The sequence below is a fragment of the Pyrus communis genome, chromosome 2 (genome assembly GCF_963583255.1).
Source record: "Pyrus communis chromosome 2, drPyrComm1.1, whole genome shotgun sequence".
NCBI lineage: Eukaryota > Viridiplantae > Streptophyta > Magnoliopsida > Rosales > Rosaceae > Pyrus > Pyrus communis.
In genome coordinates, this window is record NC_084804.1 from 27,476,691 (window position 1) to 27,485,640 (window position 8,950).

Consider the following 8,950-nt stretch of genomic DNA (forward strand, 5'->3'; position numbering starts at 1 on the left):
GATGAATAACAACTTGAATACACATCTAGAATCTGCAAGGTCCTTCAATAAATCAAGTTAACACATCATTGATATACAGAATCCAAGATGCACTAACCATGAAAAGCAGTGTACCACTAGATATACATGTATATTAATGATTCATTCAAGCAAGTAATCGAATCAAACTCAATATTATGATTCATTCAAGCAAGTAATCAAATCAAACTTAATATAATGATTCGTACAACAATTACAAGACAGATATCCCTAACAGAAATTATTCATCATAAAATAAACTAGAGTGAATGCAATTAACATTTCATTTGCAACTTTACACGTCAGATATCCGTCAGTACTTGACCATAACATTAACAAAGAACTAAATGTGACTGGGAAAGAGCCCTTTAGGCTGTCCAAAACCATAATGGTCATACAAACAATTCTGAAGGAAGGCTAACCTCAGTAAGATGCTTTTGTAACCAATTGTAGTAGCACGAATTCTTGAAAAGATTGGTCACAACACGAACACTTGTTAAGAGATCAGCAGGAAGTGGTGAATTTGTTGCAACTTTTCTTATCAACTCCGTTAGTAAATCTGGTTAGACAACAAAAGGTAAGAAATAGAGATAAAAGTTGGAAAGGATAGCAACAACGAGAAGCTTGAGATTTACAACACTGTTAAATGTTTTGCTTATACCATATGTAGCAGGCATTTAAAGATATCAACTTAAGCATGTTCCTAGAAGATCTGCCCTCATCAAACAGTCTTTTTTACTTTTTTGGGTCTTTCGACAAGTAAGTATAGCATGGGATAATTGTAGCATGAATACCATCTTCAGCTTCAAGATGCTGCCCCATCAGGGTGAAGGACAATCAACCTCAAAGTGTCAATAACTGCAGATATAAAATAAACAAATATACTTGAGTAGGCAAAATAATTTGTGAAACACAAGGTGTCCACACGATAAAACAACACACCCACAGACTTTTAATATAAAAAAGGACGAGCATTCAACAATTCACATTAAAAGTAAGCTTATTGATTTTGTACTAAGAAAATCTTGTATATGCTGACTCTTATTACCATACTTATGAAGAAGGAGATGATATCAGCAGTTGAAAAGAGTATGAAGTTGCCGCAATCCCAATGCAGGACTTATGACCTTTTAAAAATGAAAAATCTACTATATACTCTTATACTCGTATCATTCATGTCCTTTTCTCTTTTCTCTACCATTTTTCATTTTTTTTTAACCTGTAGCCATCAATCATAAAGCTAAGGATCCACTTAAGCTACATGTGTAAAGAAATGAGGTAACCTGCAACCTGGCAGGGTTCAGTATAATGCCTAAGAGACAATCAGCCACGAGCCAATTCAAAAGAGTTGAATCAATTTGACATTGAATAGTCATTAGATAGTATGAACCATCAAGTTATTAACTTGCGTTCATTCTTAAACAATGATTTCTTTTAGTGTTAACTTGTAACCTGAACAGATAGAGTAAATATTCTCCGTGCCCTCAAAAAAATGAACAGATCTATACATAAAATTCCTCAAATGTTCGCACACCAACCTGGAAATAACATTGTAACTGGCCATGATTTTAGCAGTCTCAGCAACAAAGCAATGTCAACTTCGGCAAATTTAGTAGAATGATAATGTGACGTGTCCTTCAATATTTTAACTATAGCACCCAGCCTGGAATTCTCAACCTCATTTGAAGACGAGTTCTTCTTTTCCTTCAAGAGATTACCAAAGGTTCCATTATTCAGGAAAACACCTATGGTTAATATAAAGAAAGAGACACAATTCTATAACAGAAGCGGAAAACTTCTTGTTCGATGCTGCTCCCTAGGTTGGGCGAGCTTGGAATTTAAAAGCAATATAAATAAAACATAAAAATACAAATAAACTAATAAAAATATTAATTTGGAGTTAATGAAAACCCTATCATGCACTATGAAAGGAAAAAAAAAGAAAAAGAAAACAATATATATATACTTAAGCAAGTTTTGATGGAACTACAATTTCTGCAACATGTATAAATAACGACGAAAATAAATATCAGAAAACAGTAAAAAACATAAATTGGAACCTCAATAGTTTCTATGAAAATATGATTGTTATATTAGTATCACCCAGGTCCAAAAAACAGTTCATTCCTTTCAATCTAAGAAAGTGACGAAGCCATAAAGTATAATGATGTGGAAAACGTGAATAAATAAAAACCTAAAAGTGACTAATTTAGAGTGCACATGTGAGCGGGATTGAAGCCATTATGACACAAGTAATGTCAGAGCATAGATAAATTGCAGTAAAAAAAAAGTAAGGACATTTATATCGAAAGGAGAAGTCTCCTGCATAACAGGTTTTACCAACAATCATCGTCGCCACGAAACCTCTGCCACTAAAATCCTAGAGGGACGAAAAATAAGGGTGAGTGGGTTTGAAAATAAAGCTTTGTAAAGCATTTTCAAACAATGTAACCCCTTGCTATAAAACAAGTATACGGTTTCCCAAAAACATTATAATAATAGTATGTAATAGGTACCCTACAGCACAAGTGAGCTAAAGGATGTAGGCACAACAACGAGGTATCTCAACATAAATCTCAATTTGTTACTATAAGAAATCAATGCTCATTAATTTATGTAGGCACACAAGTCCATTGCAAAGATATTCAAACAATGGAACAGGCTGGGTGTAGGTTTTATATTCAAGAACTACATCACATGAGTTGCACTAGTCGCATTACAAACGAGTCCAAAATATCACATAAAAGGACAGGCTGACATCTAACTCTGGATCCAAAGTGAATGTAAATGGTGCATGTAAACTACACCGTGTAAACATGTAATAAATGAGCAGATAAAATGCAAGGATGTCATGCCACAAGTTTATGCTCACAAATAATGTTAAAAACATAAAGTGCACGAAAAGACTATTTGTAAAGCTAAATGTGGCAATGTCACATCATAGTATATAAAAGCAGTTGTTGAAAAAAGATCACATATATATATATACACACACGTAAAAATGAAAAAACCCACTCGTAGATACATGTAGATCGTAACCATCTAACTATTATGCTCACGACACTCCACCGGGTGGTCCTCTCCTATACGAGAAATTACTACACTAATTACCAAACTAATAATAATTAATGTCATAAACCTAATTTCCTTTAGTTTGCTCAAGAATAGAATTTTCATTGAAAATTTGGGAAGAAATTCAAATGCCCCGTTGGAGCCTTTACACAACCAAATTTAACCCATAATATATCCAAACGAAGCTTAGGACGAGAGGAATAAGATTATACCAATTTTAAGCCAAAAGATGGCTGGAGCTCGCCGGAAATGCCCTGAAAGTTATGGCCTGAGTTGGAGTTCTTCATTTTCGTCGATTTGGAAGTGGATTTGAGCATGCAAGCTCAAACCCATGGCCTAGGGGTTATGGGTAGTCGTTCTACACCTTCAAACTTAACCAAATCAACAAGGTTTGGCTAGGCTTGGCACAGAAAATCCTACAAATTGCAGGAAAACATGGTGGGTCGGATATTCGTCCTTTAAAAACACAGAAACGTACGTCCATGCTAGAAAAACACACTGGAAGACTCAAGGTAAAGCTTGAGGGTGGAAATCTTAAGCTTACCGTGGCCGGAGAAGTTTCAATTTGCCAAAATTCGTTGAAAGCCGAAACAGGAAATGTGTTTTCGTCCGAATGTAGCACCACCAAGGAGTTGCAAAGGATCCTAGATAATTTTTCGGAGAATTTTGGAGGTGTTGGTGGAGCTTTGGAGTGGTGGTGGTGAAGTTCACCAAGAGTTAGTAGCCTAAGCCTCAAAAATCTTATGACGGGCCCTGCCTTTTGCTCCAACCAAACTAAAAATGAAAAAAACTTAGGGTGTGTTTGTTGCACCGGAACTATCTCCTGGACTAGCTTCAGGGACTAAGCTAGACTGACTTAGACTACACTAAGTTGGACTGACTTAGTAAAGCGTTTGATGCAGTGTCGGACTAAAAAAAAGAATAATAACAAACTACAATATTATATTTTTTTTTAAATTCATATCTAATAATATTACCTTTTTTATTCTAAAAAAAAACTCTCCCTTTCTTTGGAAGCCTCCATCTTTTTCTCTTTCTTTATCTTCCTCGTTCTCTCTGTCCCACGCTCTCCTTCCCTTCCCTTTTTTTTTCTAATTAATTGCCAAATTTTTTTCTACAAAACAAAGAATCGAGCTTGGTTTTTCAAATTTTTGTTTGGTGCAAAATTCCAATTGGAGAGAGCTTTCCAAGTCCGTGGATTCAATCGGAGCGGCAAAACCGGCCTGCAGCGATGCTTGGAGAGCTGACCGATGACGAGTCGAGGTTTGTGGAGTCGGGGAAGTGAGAGACAGTAATGGCTTGGAGTCGAGGTGAAGTGAAGAACAGAAACGGGACCACGAATCCCCTTGTTTTTGGTGGCTCTCGTTAAGTCCACCTAGTGGTACAAGTCTGGCTTAATCCCATTAAACACAATCCCAATTTACACCAAACGTAGGTCTACTAATTCTAGCTCAGTAGTTCGGTCTAGTGAAACTTAAGCCGACCAAACAAACACGCCCTTACAATGCTTAGGTATTTTCTGAGCAAATCGAGATTTGATAACGACAAAAAGGCGACCTTTGTCAACAACAAAACACAAATTTATAAACAACCGAAGCAGAGATTTGAGACCGAAAAAAATTTAACATTGACAACGACAGATAATGACAGATTGATATAAAAAATGGAAGTAATAGTTGAAAAAAAATGTGGTCCAGAGCAAGCAATCAATGATGATCGACAGGTAGACTGGACAAATATGTCCTTTTACTGTAGCCAGAACAAATAACAACGAAGGATAAAAAGGAAAGAGAGTGCAATTTCATCATTTACTATTAATAAATAAATAAAATGAGGGCACAAAATAGACAGTTGAGATCGAACAAAGGGCACTTTCATAATTTTATGTACAAAGAAGGCAACAAAATGGGACAACAAGAAGAGACAAAGGGTATTTATGCCCTTTCACTGTTAATGAACAGGGCCAAAAAAACTAGGTTTTAGTATATGTATAATTTGAGACAAATAAGGTTCTTATCAAATATTGTAGTTCTATTAAAAAAGTGTTGAAGTTTAAGATTAACATGTAATCTTAGAATGAAAATTCAATAAACCATCTAAACTAATACAAAATATACTAATGCATCATTAACATTTGTAACCGATAACACAAAGATAAGTAAATTAAAATCTAAATGCACAGGTAATTAATTTTTTGGTGGTACTATTTATTAACACACCAAGACATATCAACTATTTTTTCTGCCTATATTCTAACATGTGGAATAATACACCAAGTTATAAATATTTTCAGTAGTACAAAATTTCTACGAACAAACAGAGACTTATCCTTTAATAGAGGATCTAATGGAACCAGAAGGAGAAACAACATCATAAATTAAGTTAGGGATTTTATCTTGTAATGGAAGTAGGGCAAGCCCTAAGGGTAGTCCATGTAGGTGCCCGAGGGCCCCCCAAATTTTTTATATATTTTGTAATTAACATATAAATATAGAAAATGTAAGAAATATCATAATCCATTTGTTGGTGTTGTGAAAATGTTCAGCTTCTTTTTTTCTTTGAGGCTTTGTGTCACATCCCGCCTTCCCTCGCAGTGATATTGTCCGCTTTGGCATTCTCGACCGTGGTGGAACCCGGCGCACCGGTCCGACCCCACAACGAGCTACCGCACGGTTTTGTTTCTGCAAGCCGCAGCTCCAAAAGGCCTCACTGAAGGTACATGTGGGCATGGACATATAAGGCCCAAGGACAGCCCTCACGTCGTCGATGTGGGATACTACATTTGAGTTCAAAACTTGGAGCTACCTTTTTCGTCACTAGGTTTATCTTTTTTTTTTCTTTTCAAATTTACTCCTAATCTATGTGTCCAAATGCATATAAAGTTACAAAACTCAAGTCCCCTTCCAATCTTTTTTTCTTTCAATTTCCCAACCTCTCAATATCTATCGAATGTCTAAATCAACTATCACATGATCTTGAAGATTGTACTTTAAGGTAATCAAAACTTTGAGTTTATATTTTGCTTTTCAATAATTTATTATGCAATGGATTATTTTAATAATTGATTTGTTAGTGTGGTGTTGATTTAAAAAAAAAAAAAAACACAAGAGAATAATTGGCGTTGTTGAATTTATTATACTCATCAATGAAGTTTATTGTTCCTTACCTTCTTAATTATCAAGTTTTATTGTTCTTCACTCTTAATTTTAGACTCTTAACTGCAAACATTTAGTACATTTGCGTTTAAAAACGTGACACGTGTAATTTTTAAGTAATGCTTGTATATCTATCTTCTTTTTATATTAATTTTAATGATACTTGATGTGAAATAATTTTTTTACGTATTTAGCTAATTTTTTTAATATATATCAACGTGTAAAGAACTGAGACTAAAAAAACTTTAGGACGCCACTTCGAAGGCTCGCTTAGGGCTTCTAAATTCTCAAGGCCGGCCCTGAATGGAAGTACTGTGATCTGTAATGTAAATTAGGGATGAGAAGAAAATAAGAGTTGAATATTTTTTGCTAAGAAAAGCAACAGAAAATATGAAAACCAAAATCCCAAAACAAAAAATAATAAAAACGAAAAAAGAAGAAGTGGCATATGATGTGGCGTAGTGTGAAAAGGTTTTGAAATCTCTCATTGGCGGTAACCAGTAGGTTGGGAACACGTGTCAACACCATGACGTGCCATCTCCTAAAATCGGGTGGGTTGGAGACTCGGAGGTGCATGCGGTGCAAACGGGAACCGCTTTGCTCTTGAGATTTTGTGTCAACTTTTTGAAAGGGATCCTCGGATCCCTTCCTTCTAATCCACGAAATCAGTAGATCCGTACCATTAAAATTTGATCCAACAGTTGAAGTTATTATAATTTTTAAAGTGGACTTATGTTTGTAACCGTTGGATCAAATTTCAATGGCAAGAATCTATAGATTTGGTCATGATGAGTATTTTTTCCTTTCCAGCTATAAATGGTTGCCTGATGAGTATTTTGAATGTACAGTGGTTTTTTTACATTATTGTATTATTATTAGGGAAGAGGAGGGAGAGTTAAAAACTATTACAATAACTTAAGAGAGGGGCCGGAACACATGAGATATTGAATCACATGCATGAATGTATAAAGTGTTAAAATCAGCATTCTCTTCATTAACATTTCTTATGTGGATGTTATACTCATTGAAAGCAAATTTCCTAAAAAATATTATCAACTCTTATGATATAAAACTTCAGCTTTTGTCTTCTGACAATTCATTTCTTCTCTGTTCTATTCAGTCATTTGTTCTACATCACATAAGTTCAAATCTTACTTACTCTCCTTTACTAGATGGAAAAAAAAAAGGGGAAATTCTTACAAGGCATTCTTGTGAAATACAATTTGGAAATTTTGAGAAAGGATAACAATTTTGTTTCAAAAATATTATGGGTCATTCATATCTAGCATCTGATGTTTATCAGAACCTTCAACCCATAAAGTGAAATAACAAGAAGGAAAAGTAGATAAACATGACATTAATTTGAAATATGTAAACCAAAATGTTATTATAAATTTCTTTCAGGACAAAAGAAACCATTGAAAGTGAGATTCGAAATCCCAACTTATTCAATTGGGAAGTTGAGAAATTTTAGATTTGAAATTCCAACTTATTCAATTGGGAAGTTGAGAGATTTTAATGGATTTTTATGGAGTTTAATTAATTTGTAAAGATTCGTATAAAATTTTGATTCAATTCCCTCAAAATTTCATGAGAAGAAGTGAGATTTGTATATGCTCAAAATAACTATGAAATCTCTTAAATTCCCTCTAATTCCTCAACTTTTTCCAATTTTTTAAAATCAATTTCTAATTAAATACAACTGAAATGTTACAAAGTTCTTTAAAATTTTAAAACACTTGGTTTTTAGTGACTAAAAAGTTTATTTTCAGTATGAGGGTATTTCAGTAATTCTGTAAACAATACAAACCGAACTCAAAATCTTTACCTTTTAGGAAACTAATGAAAATGACTTGAAAACTTTATGTTTTAATCAAAAGGACAAAAAGATGTTGTATGTGAATAGTATCAGAAGTGACTTTTTTCGTTAACACTCTTATCTTTTTTCTTGGTTCAAGAAGGAGAGACCGTCGTTCTTCTCTTCAAATTTGTGGCGCTTGACTTGTTCTGCACTGTTTTGGCTTGCCATAAGAAAAGTAGACCAAAAAGCCAAAGCCTTTGGTCTGAAGCTTCTTCTACCACCCCCAGCCCTTCAACAAATTCAGGGTCAGGAGGTAACCGTTGCTTTGCGCGTTAAAACAGTAAACTCAGCCACAAACAAAAAACACCCTCACAGACATTGGTTTTTGGAGAGAGAAAGTTAAAGATAAATGCGGCCTAGTAATGTTTCTTAGAGAGAGAAGGGACATTGCTTCCCGCATTTTCCATGCCTATTTCACTCGTTTCTCCCTCATGCGTGCAAGTTATTCCCAAAATCTTAAATCTCAAAAACCCAAACCCCATATTTTCTTTCCCATTAAAATCTCCTCTTTCTCCTTAAACTTCCTTATTTATCTCTCTCACACACCATTATTTTCCTTTTATTTGAACAAAACCCATCATCTATTTTATCGATTTGCTTTATTTGTTCTCGGTGGCTCTTGTTTATTGAGGTCGGTTGGAAAAAGCTCAAAAGGTTTGCTGCTTTTAATGCTTTTACACACTGATTTGTGGAGGTGAAGTCTTTCAAGGTTGATTTTTTTGTATAAAAGGTTTAAATTCCTTGGATTTGGCCAAGTGGGTTCGGTTTAGGATCTGCAACTCCTTATTATTTTTGCAGAAATCTGGCGCTGGAGATTGATTTGGGGAACATTTTCATGGTTTTT